This window comes from Polyodon spathula, chromosome 4 (assembly GCF_017654505.1).
Source record: "Polyodon spathula isolate WHYD16114869_AA chromosome 4, ASM1765450v1, whole genome shotgun sequence".
NCBI lineage: Eukaryota > Metazoa > Chordata > Actinopteri > Acipenseriformes > Polyodontidae > Polyodon > Polyodon spathula.
Window position 1 is genome coordinate 35,206,083 of NC_054537.1, and position 21,662 is coordinate 35,227,744.

The 21,662-nt window shown below is 36.2% G+C and overlaps 1 pseudogene; it reads right to left on the minus strand.

The window, feature by feature from the left end:
• Nucleotides 1-94: 94 nt before the first annotated feature.
• On the minus strand, nucleotides 95-19,338 carry LOC121314472 (annotated as a pseudogene).
• Between the last annotated feature and the right edge of the window lie 2,324 nt (nucleotides 19,339-21,662).

Genomic DNA, 21,662 nt, shown 5'->3' on the forward strand with positions numbered 1-21,662 from the left:
AAGACGAAGCAAAAGAAGGTTAAGTGACTTGCTCAGGGTCACAGAGTGAGTGAGCCAGGATTTGAACCAGGGAGTGCCTGATTACAAGCCCTTTTCTTTAACCACTGGACCACACAGCCTTTTACAAAATACATAATTATAGGGGAAGTGTGTTTAATTAATATATTACACAGGCAACGTGTTTGCACTGTAATCGTTAGCATGTGATACACCATCAACGTTCAAACCCACATTTCCAGATGAATTATTCATCTCAAATAGATCTTTAAAAGAGTTAAAGGTCTGGTCGCACTGCAAAGCCAGGCCCAGTGGGTGGTTCAGTCAGGGAAGTCAGCCCGCCAGCTGGTTCACAAGAGAAACAACCATTCCTGAAAAATTAAGGGTCAATTTTAGTATGTTTCATGTAGGCTAAAATGATCTCTCTGAAATGAACTTGGATACTAACAATCCCACAGAATGCTTTTACCATTTTGCAATAAATAAAGAATGTGACAATGGTCTGAATTTCTGTAACCTACTGTAGTTTGTTACGATCTTACCTTCATCCATCTATTTAAAAAAAAAAAAAAAAAAAAAAAAAAAAACTGCTTTGTAGGTCAGAGCAATATAGACCTAATCATCCATGCACAGTAGCTTTATTAGGTGTCACTATAAAGAAAAATATGTAGGGTTGAGCCATTCCATACTGAATGGAAACCATTTGTCAAACCATGAGTGACTGGGATTCTCAGTCTGTGGTAATGTTGTGCAATGCGGTAATACAGGACATTTGTATTGTTGCTGCATCATCTGCTAAAAGCAGCTTTCAATAGTCAGGATCCTTACCTCGGACCAGGTAATGGTACTTTTCCTGCCTTCAGATCATCAAGAATCTGTTCAATGTCCTGAGGTTTAAGATCCTCCTAGGGAGGGGTGTAAAACAAACACACAGATTGTAGGTTTTGCCACACTCTTCCATACACAAACACTTGCGCTTTGCCTAAACAAATTCAGAGACGACATTTCTGCTTGAAACGTCTTTCAGAAATGAAACCTTAGTGCCAGTATAATCTATAGTTCTTCCAATACTTCAAATAAAACTATTCAAACAGCTGGCGTATGCTTTCCATCTTCTTTTTTATGCACCTGTGAATATCTGAATGAAAGATGCTGCACATCATTCTTCCATTTTAAAGAGTCCACCAGGGAGTTGGTCTTGCATTCATTTTTCAGTATTGTTCTTATAGCACTCTTGCCAGCCCCGACATGATTCCTAGTGGTGCAGTCCCATAACAGATTCTTAGGATACTCAAAGGCATTTAAAAGCAGTAAACAGTTTTGACTCTGAAATTCAGTACTTACATAATAGGTGTCGTTGATTTGTACCATAGGGGCATTTACACAGGCACCTAAGCATTCCACTTCGACCAACGTGAACAGTTTGTCAGGTGTTGTTTCTCCAACTTTAATACTATCGGTACAAAAAAAAAAGTATATAGATTTAAAACTGAACACAGGACACGTCTGTATTAACTATACCTGGAGGCGCCTGTACGCATGTCATTACACATTTACAAAACTACTTGTTTTATTTTATTGTAATAAAACTTGGATACCACATTATTTACCAGAAGCTACTGAGTCTCAAAAGCTGGGGAGAAACCTGTGCTGTTGGTCTGTATCTTACACTTACATTTGTACATATATTGTGCATACACTAGCTAAAGTTCATGGTGATTAGTGATATACAGGGTTTGCGTGGGACAGTGAAAAATTTGCTTCCAATATACTCATGGTGTGTAGGATAAGTGCTTCATAAATATATCTTAAAAACATCTTGTATAATGAAAGTCATAAATATTCTGTTAGAAAGCTGGCATTTCCTGTATTGGTGTGTGCAAGATCTGTGCAAGAGTCATCAAAGTAACAGAGCAAGATAAGAGGGTTGTGCTAGAATGACAAACACTACCGACCGAGCTAAAAATGCCTTTCAATGTTTGACAATTATTTTCTAAAGTAAGACGGAAAGAAAAGTAAAGAAAGTAATGTTTGGGATACTCCGGTACAAACTAATTTGTGTGGCCATTTAACGTGCTGGCCTTTAAAAATGTGCATTTGTAAAAAGCATACCATCTTTCAACCATAACACCTGTGTGTTTACATATAGCATCAACATGGTTATATTATTTTCCAGTGTAACTATTTCAGATTAACTAAGTTAACATGCAAAATAGTACACAGTATAAATAATGGTAGTAGAAATATACATCAAGACAAGCTTACCATCAAACATTTTCTTTTGAAAATCCCCCATTCACAACGTAAAAATCAGTGTTGTAGAACATGTACCAATGTCTCTGCAGGTAGCTGTCAACATAACTATTTACAGTTTTGCTGTTTAAATGTTCTTTAAAAATTTTCCTTTTAGCACCCAAGTCCAAAATGAGTCGTGCTCTCTCCAAATCAAAGTCTTAATAATTCTCAGGAGCTTCCATTGAAATTGTCATATTCTAGATGATTCTCACGTAAAATGAGAGAGTTTGCTGGTCTGCACAGCTAAAACCCCAGCTGCTGGTACACAAGGTACAGGTATTGTAAGTGCAATTACTGCAAGTTTTGTAAAAGCAGGAAAGATGTCGGAATACTTCAATAAAAACCCTGCAGGCCTCATCCATGGTTTTAAAACCATGATTTTTGAGCATGTGTTTTGTGTCCAAACTCTTGGCTGAGAGTGTCAACAGGTAAGATGTTCTGATACTTATTACCGAGTCGCTCTACTGAGACCTCTGTGGCTTTTTTTTTTTTTTTAGAGGATGCAGGGAGCAGTGGAACCACTTTTTACATGCTGAATTGCATAAAACTGTTTTGTAATATAAATATAATTAGTGGATAGGGATAAAAAAGGGAATGTTGTTTTTCACATCAGTGTTTTAGAAACGCACTGCTGTTACCGTTTTGCATTTTATTAAAATCCCCTTAGTATATGACACAGAACTCTGCTTAAACGCGACCTCTGGAGATGACACTACAAAACTTAAAACAAAATCTGCACTTATATACGGCCACCTCCTGGATGCACTTCTCCAAATCTCCTTTTACTCCCCCACCACTGATCTCTATCTCTATTCCTCTTGAATCCACCATCCTCTCTCCCTCCTCTTCCACCGAGAACCTTGGTGTAACCCTCAACCCTCCCTGTCCTACTCTCAGCACATCTCTACTCTGGCACTCTCCTATCGCTTCCTCAGCAACATAGGCAGAATCTGCCCCTTAGTCACCGACTACTCCACACAGCTCCTAGTTCAGGCCTTGGTACTGTCCCGCCTTGACTAGTGCAACTCCCTCCTGGCCGGCCTCCCTGCTTCTGCTATCTGTCCACTCCAGCTCATCCAAAACTCTGCTGATCGCCTTGTCTTTTCCTTTCCTCGTTTCTCCCTATCGCCACATGCATCCAATTCAAAACTCTTGTACTTGTCTATCGCTGTCTCGTACTTTCTGCTCCCTCCTACCTCCAGACTATTATATCTACCCCTACACCGCCTCTTGCCCACTCCGCCACCGGCAGATCAGCTTTACCCTCCCTCCGCTCCCCCGCTTCCAGAGCCCGCTCCTTCTCCACGCTTGCCCCTCAGTGGTGGAACGATCTACCCATAGATGTCAGGACTGCTCAGCCCCGGACCACCTTCCGGCTCCTCAAGACACACCTGTTCAGACAGCACCTGTAAACCTCACGACCCTCGACTATACTGGACTACATGGCACCCAATTGTATCAGTACTTGCATCATCTTGTACCTGCACTTAACTGCTCCACACTTTGCTGTATTCTACAGCTGTCAATTAGAACTATTTTCTGTATCTTGTAAGGTAACCGTATTTCCATTTTTTGCAATTGCTCTTATTTGAAATCATTCTTATCCATTTACTGTACTTACTACTTGCTCTTAGTGGAATTTACTCTTATAAACAAATATTTTTACTATACGTTTAACTGCTCTTAGTCAAAATCGCTCTCAAACGTAATTACTGTATTTTTTTTAATTCTCGCATATTTGAATATGCCCTTATTTACCATAGACTATTATAGTTGATAACTGCTCTTATCTGTAATGTTATATTTTGTAACAACTGTAAGGTGCCCTGGATAAGGGCATCTGCTAAGAAATCAATAATAATACATCAATAATACAGTAGCTAAAGATCATAGAGATGCTTGGAACCAGTAAACAGCACTTCTGCAATGTACATATCAGCACACCTCTTGTGTATTACCAATCAAATTGCAGGTTCAGTCAGCCGTTAGGCTATGTGTCTGACACAAGTGTTTGTTTGTTGGACATTATTATTTACTGTTTCTTTGTAGTATTACTGTAGTTTATGTACTAAAATATTTTAACATAATGTTTTTTAATGCTTGTCTATTTGTTTTTCAGAGTAATTATGCTGTATTTCAATTTGAAATGCTAAACAAAAGCGTTATAGTATTACGCAATATCTATTGCAAATAATATTATATATATATATATATTATATAGATATCTATATATATATATCTATATATATTGTTTTTTATTGCACAAAAATGGGCAATCAGTTTTAGTTTAAACAGTCAAATATCTGTCCTTGCACTTGACGGAATCGTGAACAAAACCTAACCCTAGTTAGTCTTTTTTTATTTTTGGATCTATCATAAAATTAAAAACCATTATCTTAATCATACATATCAGTGAGTATGTTATACCACGTCACTCCATATTTATATATATATATATATATATATATATATATATATATATATATATATATATATATATGAAATGTGTAATCTTTAAGAAGCATTATGATTAAAAATGATTCTTTTCTTACCCAGTTTGTTCTTGATGGCTTCCAGGATGCTATCAGAGTTGCAAAGCATACATGGTGTGGTTGTGCAGACCTGAATGTGGTACTTGCCCACTGGATGGCGATTGAACACTGTGTAAAATGTAGCTACTTCGTACACCCTCATGGTTGACATATCCAGTTCCTCGGCTACCTTAAAGAAATGAACAGATAAAGATATTATCAAATATTCATGCAGCAACATTTCCTTTATTTATTTATTTATTTATTTATTTTTTTAAATAGCAAGCCATTAATATTTATTATGACAGCTAGCTCTGCACAAAAGCCTCAGAACGCACTACTAGAATACAGGATACCAAGTAAAAAAATCATCACTGCAACCAAAAGTATTTGGCTACCAGCTCTCAAAAAACACATGAGGAGTGAAACTATAGAGCAGACCCAACAGTGCTAAGCTATGCAGCAGCTCTATGCTGTTTATAACCAAAACGCTCACTACAGCTACCAAATTATTTAAAATGTTTAATTGGAACAGCACTGTATTATGAATACCTTGCATAGCTTTTTCAGTGTCATAATTAAGGCTGTTAGTTTTTCACGCCTTGCCTGCTTACCTGTAATTTAGTCTTACAGCCACATGATGTCAGTCTAGACTCAACATATGTAAAGTAATGCACAACAGCTAAATCATCATCCCATTACTTAAAGTCCAGCATTTAGTAAACTGATCATTGCTTTACTACAATCTCTGATTAGCAATTTATTTACATCCCTGTAAATCTGTACAGATTAAGATTATTTTTTATTTCACAGAATTCTTAAGTATGAGTAATCTACTTATAGGTTTTTATTACCTTACATTTTCTAAAAATGTTACATAATGAATCTAAAAATGAAAAAAAAAAAAAAAAACAAAAAAAAAAAAAAAAACTAGTCCTATACAGCAGCACAATCCAATTTGATTATGACTTTTGGTGTCCCAATAGTATTGCAACATTGTACACACACGTCATTTATAATGTTAACTCTAATTTGAATTGAAACATTGTGTGCCAACTAATTCTTTAAGATGCAATACTGCAACTTAAAACCAAAAAATAGTGCAAAAATACTGATACTACAGAGGCTTTCACAACAAGATCAATTAAAATTCCTTTATAAAAATAGTAAATAATGTAAACTTTAATGTAAACAGTTCTAAAGTGCACTATTCATTAACCTTATATAAAATGTTAAGCGGATTCCACTTCTGGCACATTCTTGTATGCATCCAGTAAATTATGTGATGTTCTTGTCTTTCTGAACTTCTACTATGAAATGATATTAAAAATATATACATCTTAGGTAGACATAAAATACATCTGTCCCATTTTTTTAAATATATTTTAAAAGTAGGCTAATAAAAAAAGAGCCAATATCATGCAAGGTAGATAGAATATCTTACCTAAAATATTCCTGTCATTTTATTAAAAAAAAAAAGAAACACACACGGTTTAAATCTGATCAAAGTTGTAGTAAGGTATTTATTTTTCTTCATGGGAAGTTTTAATTCACGGTTTCTTTCTTCTGGCATCTCTTGTGAAAGTGCTCGGTATTTATTTATTATACATTTGATAAATACCAACGTTACAGCTTTCAAACCACTATCAAAACATAATGGTATGGTGATTTACATGGGTGAGGGGGAAACATTACTGTTATAGTACTAGCTACCTTTCTAATTGTCACTTTCAGATGCCGGGGGAAAAAAAAAAGGGGGGGGGGGGCCAGTTTCAAAACTTGTTTCTATGGTTGCGATCAGTTTTAAGTCGCTGGGAAATGACTAGTCCATATGGGGTGAATATGAAACACTGACCAAATCCTCTATTTATTTATTTAATTTTTACATTAAACTTAATACACGTTATTGGCCTTAAAAAAAAAAAAAAAAAATGTAAAAGGTCAATATTAAGATTTAAGAAGCTAGTAGCCTGTGCTAAACAACAATGCCATAATGGCCATAATTGTCCCTTATTATTAGGCAATGCTTATTTTAAATTAGCCAATTGTTAGTTACTTAATTATTCAGTATTGCAGATTAGTCAGTTAATTTCTGAAGATCCTAGACGTAACGTATGCTGTGCTCAACTGTGCGAACCTGTGCAGATGGTTGCTTCACCAGCACTATGATATAACCAACCAGGTCTGGTAGAATACAGCTCTGCTCTGCTCGAACTGGCCAGACTTGTTTTCAGCTTAATTCACATAAATATTCTTATCTTAAAACAGAACTTTTGTGACACATCAATGGAATGCCGAAGTGATGCTCTACAGCGAATCATTGAGTAAGCAAGTAGTAAATTACTATTCTGAAAAGGATGTGAAAAACATGAGCACCCACTGCAAAAACAGGGATGCATTGTGAATGCTATGTTTGCATCTACACCAACCTGTACTCAAACAGTACAGAAAATACATTACAGTGTAATGGCAGTGTGGCACAAGTCTTTACTGCATGAACAGCATTTCTGACGTCCAATATACTTGCTGCATATCATTTTGTTTAGCAGCATGTACTGAAAAGACCCAAGTTGGAAGAATCAGTTTTATGTAATTACAATGTTATTATCGGCTAACATCTTACTACGTTTACCTTAATAATTATAACATAAAACAAATTATAATGGGGGGGGGGTGGGGGTCACTATTGGTTGTTGCTTTGATATGCAATGCCACACAACATGTGATACTAAAGTGCTACACCTAAATGCAGAATACTAAACAAATGTCTTCAAATAACTTCTTGTTGATATTTTAAAATGTTTAACTAGAAGATCGGCCACTTCCGGCTAAAAGTTTTTATACTACGTGCGTCTGCTCAAAAAAGGTTGTGCCCCAGAAATAGTGCAGTGCAGATAAGACCAGTGAAAGTGAAAGCAAGGCAACATCACTCCAAAGCAAACACCAAAACTATTCCATTTCCTGCAAGTGTGTGGGTGTGCAAGCAAAACATATGTGACAACATATGTGACAAGACCCAGTAAACCTCGATTTAACAAGTTTTTGTCCTTGGTTAGAATACAAAACAAGAATTCTTCAACATGGAGGAAATTATCCAACATAAAAATAAATGTTCAGCTACATGATGTGATGAAGTTTACAGCAGAATGTTTTTTTAAAGGAAAATTTGAGTTCATTTTTTAATGATAAGGGTTGAAAATACATTGCCACATACCTGTCAATTTGCTAGGAAGAAACACTTATTGCTTCAATTCTTAACTACGCACCAGTTTCTTCTAGTTTTACCAATGAGTTTATCATATGTTTATATATACATTAGACAAAGCTTAAAGATCCAGTTTAATAGTTTAACCTTCAGTGCTGCACGTGCATTATTTTTCAATTCTAAATGACACGTGTGCTTGTAAAACTTTTTTTTCTATTATTAAAAGAAAAAAATATGAATAAATAGCCTATGCAAAATGCTAGAATGATAGTTCGGAATGACTAGGCTTCTGAATGTTTATGAACAGGGCATGAGATGACATGCAGACACTGCTTCTGACTTCAGTTCACAACCACAGTGGTCTTGATACTTAAATGTATATAATTACCATTGCAGTAGGCATTTTACAAATTCTACAAAACTGGCTAAAACTGAGAGGTCATTCATCCCAGATGACACGGCTGCACATGACGCCAGGCAGAACGTATCCTAACCTGAGCAGCTACTATCTGTAAAAGGTAGCTTGGGGGAACTCTTGTGGTGCACTGTGCATAGCATCAAGCTTCTGGAAATATCAGATTTGCCCAAAGGAGTTCATAATGCCAAAAAAGTTATTTCAAGTGATCCAAGAAGATAGGAAACAGAACAGCAAGGTTCAGTACATCATACAGGTGGATCTAATAAGGTCTCTTTAAACAAAGCGAAAATGTTAATATTTGGCACGCAGTGTCAACATTATTGTATCAATTACACCAGGATTGGAGTAAAGCCAATAATATTTTCTTGTAAATTACAAAATGTACATCATACCTTATTCATTGCAGAGATGGGCAGCCATCCATTATTTTGCCTCTGGGCCAGGTCTAGCACTAGGATTGTAGCCCCTGCCTTATGTCCCTCTGGGTAATTAGACAGGATGGCTTATATTCTCTTTGCGGGTGAGAAAATACATGTATTGGATTTTTACACTGCACAAAAATATTGAAACATAGTTCACAAATGACCTCTCTTTGAATAGTCATAGTCCATGTCTTCAGCAGTGTTTTTAATACACTTAAACAAAATTACTATATTTCATCCATGCATTTGACAAAATATTGGTGCTACATACAGCACAGTATAAAACTGGTGTATTAAACAGGTCAGTAGTGGTGCATTTATTTTATGTTTCTTGTTATTCATGGACTTAAATATTTGATACTAACTAAGTGCTTACATTTTTTTCCATGAATAAAAACTGAATTCAATGCAAACGCTGTTAATATATAAACATGGCTTATACTGTGGCAAAGTTAATTGGCCCACACAGGTATTTGGGTGCTCATGCTGAATGTAGAAAATCAGTCTTGACACAGGCGTTAGCTATTTAAAACAGCTTTTACTCTTTTCAAAAGGTTCAAAGTAAGTTCACAGCAATATTGATGACATGATTCATTTGCATAAACGATCCCTTTACATCTGATCTGATTGGTCACACTTACCTCTATAACATTCCAAAAACCACAACAGTGTTCCTACCCATTTTGCCAAAAGCATCTTAGTCACTGGAACACCATGGTAATTTTCAAGCACAGTATGTTATGGAGGCAAGAATGACAAAATCAGACTGTGTACAAAGATTGTTAATATGTTACGTACATTTCATAATTCAGCCTCAGAAGTGTTCACTGCATTGAACTGCAGCAGACTGAAATGCCTTAGATGGTTATTTTATGTCCACACTAATTCATGGCATTGGTTTGGCTTATTGGTTGCAGCTATAGGCCCCCTCCTTAAGACCATTCACAAGTCATTACCATTTAAACCAGCATTTATATATTTGTAGGCGTTCAATGTAAACCACATAGGACACGGCAATGTTCTAGATACTATAATAGACTACTGATTTGACATATAATGATGCTTTGGTCAAATGTACAGTAATCTGTGGTTGATTTAAGCCACCGGTCCTTGTCATATAAAAGGTTGAACTCTTACCATTAGGTTTTCAGGTGTAAATTCATATGGGGTGTCTGGGTTATTCTCTGGAGTGTCTCTGTGCTGTAAAGAAAGGATATTAAATGAAACGAGACATCCAGTAAATTAACACTCAGTACAAAAGCAATGGCTTCTATAAAGCAGGTTGCAATGCAGGAGCGGTAATGTGAATGAGCCTTGATAACTAAGAATAAATGGCAGGTGAGCCAGGTTCAAAAATAAAAACACATGTATGACGTTTTAGGAGCTGCTAATTAGAATCTAAGAAATCTACAGTTGTTTGACTGCAAGGTAGACCGTTAGGACATAAAAGGCTGGGAATTAACAAAACCTTCTCTTAAAAAAGACTTTCAAAGGGCTTACATAAATTAAACACTTAGCAGAAAGTGGTGCTTTATAGGGGAGCAGGACAAACTTCATTAGCATAAGGATGGAGCTGTGGAAAAAACAAAACTGTTTGTGACTATTAACAGTAATTAGCATAATGAAGAGCCACTCTACTCATTCAAGCACAGAATGCTGTATTCTAAGACTGTGGTCCCAAATATGTTTGTTACCACTGATTTGAAGCACTGATCCTGCTTATTAGATTAACTGTAACAAGACACACTAACCTTCAAGTCCTAAACAAATGTTATTGTTTACATTTAAATTTCAGTAACTAATAATTTGGTGATTCCTTTACCATGCACTCCCTTAGAATAATTTAAACAAAAGCACAGCACAGTAAATTATGATTAAAAGATAACACAGTGTGGGTCTGCAGGTGTCACTTGCACGTACGCAGAAAACACAAACAAAATACTTTGACGTACAGGAACATGAATCACACTTGTAGGAATATTTGTCAACAATACAATTTCTGAAAAACTGAAGCTGTACTCTGTAAACTAAACTCTGTGAATCTGTATTCACGTGTAACCATATATACACTGTTCTGTCTACTTTCCTAATAAATAAGTACAATGAGAAAGATGAGTTAATATCCTGAACTGTTAATACCGGGGTGTATGCAGTTTAGAAACTCCAAATTCTCTCTCCATTGTGGTGAGAATGTGACATAGCACGCACATTCCTCACGCTAGAGGAAGAACAGCAGGCTAAACATGGTACGACTTAAAAACAAAGTTTTCTTTTGCCTAAAAACATGTCCAAAAGCTACACCTTGATGCTTGCACTTTCTGAAAACAGGATTTCCGGTAAGGGATTGGCTGGAGAGAGGAAACTGGAGCAGAGCACACGAGAGAGCAATAACATGTATGTCTCTGCGAACAAACGTGAATTTATTTTTTTTAAATCCCATGATATCACGATATAGAAATTATTGATATCATATCAAAATATTGATATTGGTGCCCACCCCTAATTATATCTATCAGGGACTCAAACCAGGGGTGCGTTCAACTAGGTGAACGTTCGCAGTGAACTGTGTTAGGCTAGACCTAATTCAAGCATTCAAAATTCTAAAAGGTATTGACAGTGTCGACACAAGGGACTTTTTCAGCCTGAAAAAAGAAACAAGGACCAGGGGTCACAAATGGAGTTTAGAAAAAGGGGCATTCAGAACAGAAAATGCACTTTTTTACACAGAGAATTGTGAGGGTCTGGAATCAACTCCCCAGTAATGTTGTTGAAGCTGACACCCTGGGATCCTTGAAGCTGCTTGATGAGATTGGGATCAATAAGCTACTAACAACCAAACGAGCAAGATGGGCCGAATGGCCTCCTCTCGTTTGTAAATTCCATGAACATTTAAAAATGGCGCTTAGATCAACTTCAGATTTAGTTGCACTAATGGCTTCATCAGTCATATTAGACGAGTTTTTGGACGATAACGACCTTAGTAGCGTTCAGTTGATTGAAATGGTGAACTGTACATTTGTAAATCCATTGCGGTAACTGCTATAAAAACCTGTCATGTCTCTGGAAGACCGATGTGTGTTGAAGGATACATTGATTTAGTTGTTTCAGGATATCAAGAAGTTGCTTTCAGATCATATTTTAGAATGGTTAGAGCTACACCTGAGGTATCGTATCCTCTAGATATCATAGTTAATGGAAATTTATTCAGTTATTGTAGCAAAACATGGTGTTAAAAAAACGTATTTTCATATTAAACATTTAACAATATTGTCTACCTTTTTATTTGTATTGTCAATTATAATCTGTTTAAACCACTCGAATCCCCCTCCCCCTAATATTCTGCTGCCACCCATCAAGAAGCTTTTTATAATTCATAAGGAAAACGTGGTTTGATGGTTGAGTTTGATCGTTTGACAGTTGTGCAAGTATATGCTTTAATATAGGCATATCTGGTTTTTTTTTTAGAAACTTTGCAAGGAAATTGACATCTACTTGTCATACAGAGCAGAACTTCATCTTGAAAATAGGGTTTTGGCATCACTGAGGTTGCTGGCAAATCAAGAGTCTTTCAGAAGAGTAGCTGACAGATTCGGAGTAAGCAAAAGAACCCTACATCATGCTTTTCTACAGTTTGTCGATGGGCTTAACAAACTAATGCACAAATGCATCTGCTTTCCATCATCAGATCAGTTCCCAGAACTGTCAGAATCTTTTCAAAGAAAAACTGGTTTTCCTGGTGTCATCGGCTGCATTGACAGAACACACATTCCAGTCTGAGGCCTCTCGGAACACAGGGATTCATTTATTAATAGGAAAGGCCATGCAAGTTTCCACCTGCAAGCAGTGTCTGACACCAGTCTTAAATTTACAAATATATTTACAGGAAATGTGGGTTCTGTGCACGATGCAGGTGTGTACAGAAATAGCGATTTGAAAAACAAATCTGGCACCAACCCTCTCCCCACAGAGTTTCACCTCTTATGCTGACATGATAACACCTTTCAGAGATAACGGGCACCACAATGAAACACAAAGGAAATTTACATAAATTTACACAGAGAGGGCATTTGGAGTTATGAAAAGCAAATGGAGGAGGCTGTACCATTTAGACATGACACTAATACACAGAATACCATCAGTGATAGAAAGTGGTTGCATATTGCATAATTTTTTAGTTCTACACAAGTCCCTAAATGATGAGCACCAACACGTTGACGAGGTTCCCTGCCTGGACGAAAACCCCCATACTGTAGATGAAAGTCGACTGGCAAGGCAACGTATTGCAGAAAAAGAGAGGGATGAAATAGCAAACAGACTTTAATTATTACTATTTTTTTAGTACTGTAGTACTATACTGTAATGTCATAGTTTTCTGTAAAAGTAATCGCAGACAATGTGCACATTTTATATTTGGAAAATGCTTATTGTTAAAGACACATGTAGCAAATATACAAAAAATGTCAATCAAAATAAAATCACCATGTCTAACCCCACCCCCTTAAACCTTAATAGTTAAGCCTTCACTGTATACTAGATAAATACAAAATACACACCCTTATATGAATCAATAAAAAATAAATAAATAAATACATTTAATTTCATGATTTTGTTGTTGTTTTTTATTTTATTTTTTTGCAATCTCTGACAAAGTCATTGTAAATTGACTGAGCAATTCATTTTTTTTCTTTTTGAATTTCTAATGTTTGTTTTTGCAATGCAATTATTGCATCTAATTTCTCTGCTTGCTTGGCTGATACATTTCAGCAATTCCTTCACTTAAATTGTAAAGGGACTCTTTACATCTTTTGTGACTCCTCCTTGGGTTGTTATTTGTATTTGATGGAGCAGGAGTGGGCCCTGATGGTGTGCTGGGTTGAAACTGGACATTATGATTGGCGACTGGATTGGAGAAATGATTGGAGACTGTATTGGGGACATGACTGGGGACTGGAGTTAAAGATACTGTTGATAAGTTCATAGATGATACCACACTGACTGGCTTAACTGCGGGATCTCCAGTAAAAATGTCATCTAGTAAATCAAAATACTCCCATTTGCAGCGTCCCTGCCCTATTCTTTGATTCCCGTAATTATATATATACACACAAGTAAAAAAAAAACACACACAATTTTGTGATCTACCATTTGCACTGTAATAGCTGTAATTAAGTTGGACCACCGCAAGGCAAGTTTTTAAGTAGCTAAAGGACTTAAGACAAAAATGCATTTAACAATCGCTTGCTTCTATTTGCAATTACAAAGCAACACACGTCTAATTAAACACTAGAACTAAAATTATAGTCACTGCTATCTTTTAAAACAAATATACCTATGCCGAAGACTGCGCCACTTGTTGTCACATGCCTGCCATGTGACGCCGTAATTGTTGTTTGCAAGAACTTTTGCTACCATCTCCCATGCTTCTTTTCTTTTTATTATAGGACTCTCAAATTTCTCCTTGAGCCCCCTCCAGGTATCGCTCAGTAGCATAACCGCTGCGTGAGCCATACAAAATATTTTTTAACTGTCTGCCTTAATTTAACTGTCAGTTAGCATAAAATGTGTAACAAATACAGATGAGTAATTGAGTTTAGTAAAGAGCCTACCACTGTTGGCTGCTGTGCAAGGCTCAGGTTCTGGGTCTACAGCAGAATGATTCTCCTGCTGACGTCTGGATAAAACCACCTTGCTCAAAGCCAGAGGTGTTAAATCTCTCCCCTCAAAGACACCCATTACAAATTCTTCAGTTACGTATACATAGCAGTACAACAACATGCTTAATACTTTCCAATACATTTATTAAATTATAATAACTGAATTACTAAATGATCAAATTCAGTTTATATATAGGCTATTATTAAATGTCAAATTTTATTTAAAAATCATATAATTATTCTATTTTAATTATCGTTGTCATCTTTTTAACGTAACGTCACTTAGATAAAAGCATCTGCCTAATAAATAGGTTTTAAATTGAGTGGCCTAATAAAACATGAGCAAAATCTACATGACTTTTGAAATTGTTTAATAATTGTATAATTTCATTGTGAAACTTACAACGCAATACATGACGGCTCAGCTGTAGCGATGCTACACATATTCTGCCATTTAATGCCAGTTCTGTGCTAGGCTGTGTTTTGAGTAGCCTATTTAAAATATTTAAATTGTCCTTGGTCACTTTATTTAAAAGTTTCAGACAAAGTATGTCAGGGTTTTTTTTTATTATTATTATTTGACTGGATTCTGAGAAATTTGGCTTTCTCTTTTTCTTCTTGGATTTCTGTGGCGGTTAACACTAACAGGTAAAAAAAAAAAAAAAACAGAAGACGTTGCAGCAACGGAAAAGGTTGCTGAACTTAAGCACGTTTATGAATTAAAAAATAAGCGAAGCACCACTAAAATAAGTGCTTCGCTTATTTTAAATTCATAAACGTTCTTTCATTCACCAACTTTGTTATTTTTTTATTTGTTTGTTTGATTGTTTTGCTGATATCTTCCTAGGCTGCGGTTTAATTTGCAACTTTGTATTTACTGCAGTATACTATCTTGCAACTTTGTATGTGCTGCGGTGTAAATCCTATGGTTTAATGAGTAACTGTGTTTGTAACCATTTATAAAACACAAGAAGATCAACTAACCAATTTTTATTTTTTTCTTTCTTTTTAAATTATGTAAACGGACCCTTATACAAATGAGATATTAGAGCATTTAGACTAATTAGTTAATATTTATCATCAGCAATATACATAGGCCTATATATTTTACCATTTTTTAAAACATATTTTACCAATTTTATATTAAAAAAAAAACATTTTTAATAAACCTTATTTTGCCTCAGTTTGAGTTAACATATTGTGGGTTTTTGTAAACAATAAAAAACAGCAACATTTCCCAACAATCTCAGTGGGTTAGCATCCTTACATTCAAAGTAATAACTTAATACGATTTTGTCTGAAATAAACTCTGCAGCTAATCAAGATTATGGCTCCATCAAAAATGCCACTCCGTTCTGTTCCACCTTTCAACTTTGTGGTGTTTGTAACTTAAAATAATAATAATAATAAATTCCAGGGACTCTACACATCTGCCATATTTGAAAGGTAATACCAAAAACATTTTGTGACAAACATCTCTTCAAAGCATTATATATTTACCATAACCTACATATTTATTATTGCATCGCTAAAATAACTTTTCAAAATACTTCTTGTGGCTATAACAATGAAAATGAAACACTGAGCAATTAAATCCTGAATCGTTAAATGGTTGAGAATACAACAAAATGAATTTGTTATACAAACACACACTGCTGGTTTCTCAAGTTGACGGTAAAATGTCTTTACTCTTAATATCCAGGAATTTAACTAGCAAACCTCTGATTATTAACAAACTGCTTCACTCACACATACTTTTACAGCTTGTTTTCTGTATACCTAACTTCATAATAAGTTAATAAAAGTACCTGTTTATTCTGAGCGAATACAAGACTGATCACACAACGTGGATCCAGCATGTAGCCGACCGCAAGGTTGAAGACTGAACTGAAGGCAAATAGAATGCTATTTGATTCGCTGGCTGCTCCAAAAAACCAAGCTAAATGTAATGTTGAATTTCATTAGCTGGATGTCATGTAATGCATGTAAGACCATGGGAAGAGTGTTTTTTTTTTGTTTTGTTTTTTTCAAATTATTGTATGTTTGAAAACAATGGAAAGAGACAGAGAGAACAGGCTGAAAGAGAATGAAAAAAAACACATTACTGAAATAAAATCTTGAATATCGTTTTCATTCCAGAACGTAATAAATTCATTTTGTTTAGTTTTTTACCTGTTCCATGAAAAATGTCAGATTTTTTTTTGTTTATCGTTCCAGTTCGAATCCCAGAGAGAGACAGTGCACCCTCGCTATAACAAACCTGTTGGACTCCAAGCCATTTGTTTGTTATCTCGAAAGGACAATCAAATGCATGATAAATTGCTGGTGTAAGTTCATGAGATGAGATTGTGAATAAAAGCATAATTACATGTACTTCTCATGTATGCAGTATTAGCTAAATTTTTATTCAAAATCAATCTGACATGCAAGAATCCCAAACTGATGTTTTATTCCAAGCAGCAAAGACCATATTTTTCAATGGAAATTAGCCAATAGAATGATCACTTTTACATACTCTACTCGGATAAAACGATCTTGGTTGTGACTGACACTGAACTTTCTCCAGTGTGAATGCGTTATTCTCCCACTAAAAACAAAGACCTTGATAGGCTAATTCGAAGATAAAGCTGATTCATGCATAACCTGTTGTAGTGCGAATCATGTGTGATGTATGCAACCACTGCCGTCTTCACACAAACTGCAACCATGGCAACAGGCATGAAGAGGTAACCAGATTGAAATAGCGTGCATTGAGAAAATCATGAAAAATATGAAGCAATCTACGCTGGATATGTTTTTTCAAGAGAAAGGACACGTAATTACGGTGTTCAGCAAAGTGTTTTTTTTTTTATTTCTTTACTGTTTTCTTTTAAATATACAGCTTAAATGTTGATCAATGTGAAGCTGTCTTGAAAGAACTACTGTATAAAGACGTTCAATTCAATATGGGTGTATCTTCATCATTCTGACACAGCAAATCGCCAAACCCTACTATAGTGAACAACCTGACAAACATTTCTCCAGGTCCCAGGGGGGGTTAGTTATAATGAAGTTAGATTGTACATATTGTATTCCTTCGAATTTAAGACACAGTCCAAATTTCCCAAACATGCATTTACAAAGACACAACTTCAGTTACGCATATGGAAGCTGTTTGTGGCTGTCTGCTATCACTCAGAGCATTACAGTTATGTGCTGCTTCTCATTTCCAGTCGTGATTACACATGTACCACCCCCCAACCCCCCCCCCCCCCCAAAAAAAAAAAAAAAAAAAAAAGATGAGTGAGCAGTTTTGTTCAGGTTGACTGATGTGACATTCTGCAAGACTGCCAGATCAACCGAGAATAAAACCAGCCCCAGTGCCAGTCTTTCTGTTGCACCAATTAGAAAAAGTACTTGGAGGCAATTGCCAAACCCCTTCCTTTATTTAATGTCCACCCTTACTGTGGCATCACAGAAGCTGGAAATGCGACGGGCTTCTGTATGGTAAATTACTAAAATGAATACATTACAAAATATATGTTTTGGTGAAATTTGTCACGTGACTGGTTATAAGTCTAGCATATCATTCAACGTTTAAACACGTTTTTAGAGTTTATACGTTTAAACGTTTTAAAATCCCACCCCTGCTAATTTGTAGGTTCTAAAGGCTGTGCATAGGACCTATTTTGCACCTGCTGAATGATACATTACATAAAGCCTAATTTAAAAGTTGAAATGTATTGTTTGTTTTCTTTTTATAAAATAAAACAATTTTATAAGCACAATAAGCGGCACTCTGCCTATGCAATTCCCCCACCCACAGGTTTCTCTGCCTCCTCGTTACAATATATATTGTAACTGCTAAAGTGTAGAAGGTATGCTCCAATTGCAGGTTTACTTTACACAACCTGAATCCATGCGCAGAAAATTTTGAATCTTCCCTGTCTACTGATAGAAATTATTTCACAAAACAACAAAGTTACAATATTGTAGGGTAAACATGATCTACAAAAATAAAAACGTTACAGCTTACCACAAGCAATGCTCCACCACCTCCAGAACGCACTGCTGTCTGATGCAGGTAGCGAATCTGCCTCGCCTGGAATAAAACAAGGGCTCAGAAACAAATTTGTTTTATTTCGAATGTGTTTCTCTCTACGTACTGTGTGTACTGTAGGTACAGTACTTGTACCGCACTTCACACACTTTTGCATCTGGAGAACCGATTGCATTCACAGCAGTGGCCGGGGATATATGTTACTGTTGTAATTAGTTTAACAGCTGGCACGATTGTTTTACTGTACGGATCAGACAGTAAACAAGTACCTGCATTGGCTCTAATCACTAACAAGAAAGTTTTGAAACTGTACAGTCAAATAGTGCATGGTATAAAAACATAAAGAGATACGGTGACTATGAATTTGTTACTCTTTTTGGAAACAGCATATCAAAAGCAGTACATTTGCGTAGTGTTACGTTTTATCCACGGCGACTTACACAGACTAGGGATGTCTGGCACATACACATGTAAATGCTACTCGTAAATAAAAGTCACATCAATTAGCTCCAATGTGGTCGCTTAGGCAGGCAGTCGACCTGTCCTTGGCGTTGATGTGCAGGCCTTTTTGAAGGAAACACGCAGATCTTAATGACATGTACAGTATATATAAAACAATAACTCACGCTTGTTTCTCATTTCAAACCACGCTTATTCACACTTACCGAATGAGAAGCGGCGGACCGAACAGCAACCGACAAAAACATATCTGCAATGTTATTTTCTTAGTTAAAAGAAGCTGCAAGTGTAGCAGATCTGACAACAGTCGGAATCGATGTGAACAGGCAACGATTTCTTGCACTGACCTCCACAGCCTTTCAAATCGAGCTGAGAGTAAAACGATCCTTATTGAGTTCGTAGGATACAACACTTTTATTTAATACACGATTATATACGTTATAACATATTGCGTCTTTTCCCTGCCTTTTTCTTCGTTGCCAATATGAAGGGAAAAAAAAAACCTGGGATATTAATTAGATATCAAAATTGTATCTAAACATATTTTAGGTCACTGTCATATTTTACTTTATCATAGATGATGTGTGTAAAGAATATCCATACACTATTTTAGCATGGTCAATAGGCAGAGGATCGTAACTAAATATAGAAACTTGGGTTGCACAGTTGTATTTATTTTTCATATTGGAAAAACAGCCTTCCTTTTGATTTTAATCAGAAAACAACGAAGCCTTTTTGTTTCTGGAAATACCAAGACTATAGATACAGAGGTGAAAGTAACTTTAAACGTACCCCTCTATTCATTAAAGTGTCCATGTTCAGAAAGGTTTTCTCCTACATACAAACGCGTAAAAGAATGTTGTTGCACCCCATGACAATTTTGAAGCTAAGGAGTGAATTCAGTAGTTTCCCAACACTGGTTCAGCTGTAAATGAGAAACCGTATTTACTGAAGCAATTGAGAAATATCAGCACTGCTAACCTGCCCTGAAAAAGAGGTTGCGGAAATTCAACAGCTCTTCTCCATGTTTATCCAGAATTGTGAGCAGCACTAGAAAATACAATAGTGTATAAATATTGGTGTTTTTTTTTTTTTTTTTTTTTTTTTAATTTATGAGAGGAAACTGCAACAACTCCATGCAGTTGGATTATTGGTGTATTTGTATACTTGGAACTGCTCATTATTGACTAATCCTTTTAAGCGCTTCCGTATCTAGGAATATCCCCTCTAGTAATCAGTATTAACAGTTTGACAACCTGTCATTGATTAAAGATGTTGTGAGAAGAGCAGTCCTTTTTCATTTCGCCAGTTGTGTAGTTAATTATTTGGCTTCAAACTGGTGGGAGAATTGCTATGAATTTGATGTTCACTGGTAAATGTTACTTTCTCAAGCCAAATGTTAAATGACACAAATTACAGTGTTGTTACTCTACATCTACTGTACATATATCTGCACAAATGAAGCACCCGATCTGATTAAGATCAGTCGATTAAATGGGACGTTATCAAGCAAAAATCATCTTATAGGAATGGGCCAGTAGGTACCTCTAAAAAGGTAGAGTAGGTCCAGATGAAGCACTTCAATGGACGTCGCGTGTAGTAGCCGCTAGAGGGCGCTAAAAGGCGGTGTAGTAAAAATTAATTTAATAGTAACACAGATTTTGGGGTGGAGGTTACGCTAGTGATAGACATTAGGCTTAGGGGTAGAGGGTAGATTTAGGGATTAGTAGGCTAGTGGTTGTAGTAAACATATTGTTAGTAGCTTATTGATCCTAGAATCTCATCAAGCAGCTTCTTGAAGGATCTCAGGGTGTCAGCTTCAACAACATTACTGGGGAGTTGGTTCCAAATGCTCCAGTCAGTTTGTTCATATGCATTTCAGGTTTATAAATACAAAATTGCAATTAGTGTAATTGTTATGATGTATATGCCACAACCAGGTGGCAACATTTATTATGGAAAAAAAATACAGCTGTGAGTCTGTTCGGATAGGTCTTTACCAACTTTGCACACCTAGATTTGGCAATATTTGACTATTCTTTTTTACAAAACTGTTCAAGCTCTGTAAAGTTCCTTGGGGAATGGTGATGGACAGCAATCTTCAAGTCATACTACAAATTTTCGATTGGATTTAGGTCAGGGTTCTGACTGGGCCACTCAAGGACATTTACCTTTTTGTGTAGCTTTGGCTGTCTGCTTTGGGTCATTGTCATGTTGGAAGGTGAACTTCTGTCCCAGTTGCAGAGGGCAGCAGATTTTCCTCAAGGACCATTCATTCATTCATATTCCCTTCTATCCTGACAAGTGCCCCAGTCCCTGCCGATGAGAAATATCCCCATAACATGATTCTGCCACCATTATGCTTCACAGTAGGGATGGTGTTCTTTGGATGATGTGCTCTGTTGGGTTTGCACAAAACATAACGCTTTGCATTTAGGCCAAAAAAGATCAATTTTAGTTTCGTCAGACCACAAAACTTTTCGCCACATGGCTACAGAATCTCCTGAGTGGTTTTTTGCATACTTCAAAACAGGATTCAGGGTGGGCTTTCTTGAGTAATGGCTTCCTTCTTGCCACCCTACCATACAGGCCAGGTTTGTGGAGTGCTTGGAATATTGTTGTCACATGCACACTTTGATCAG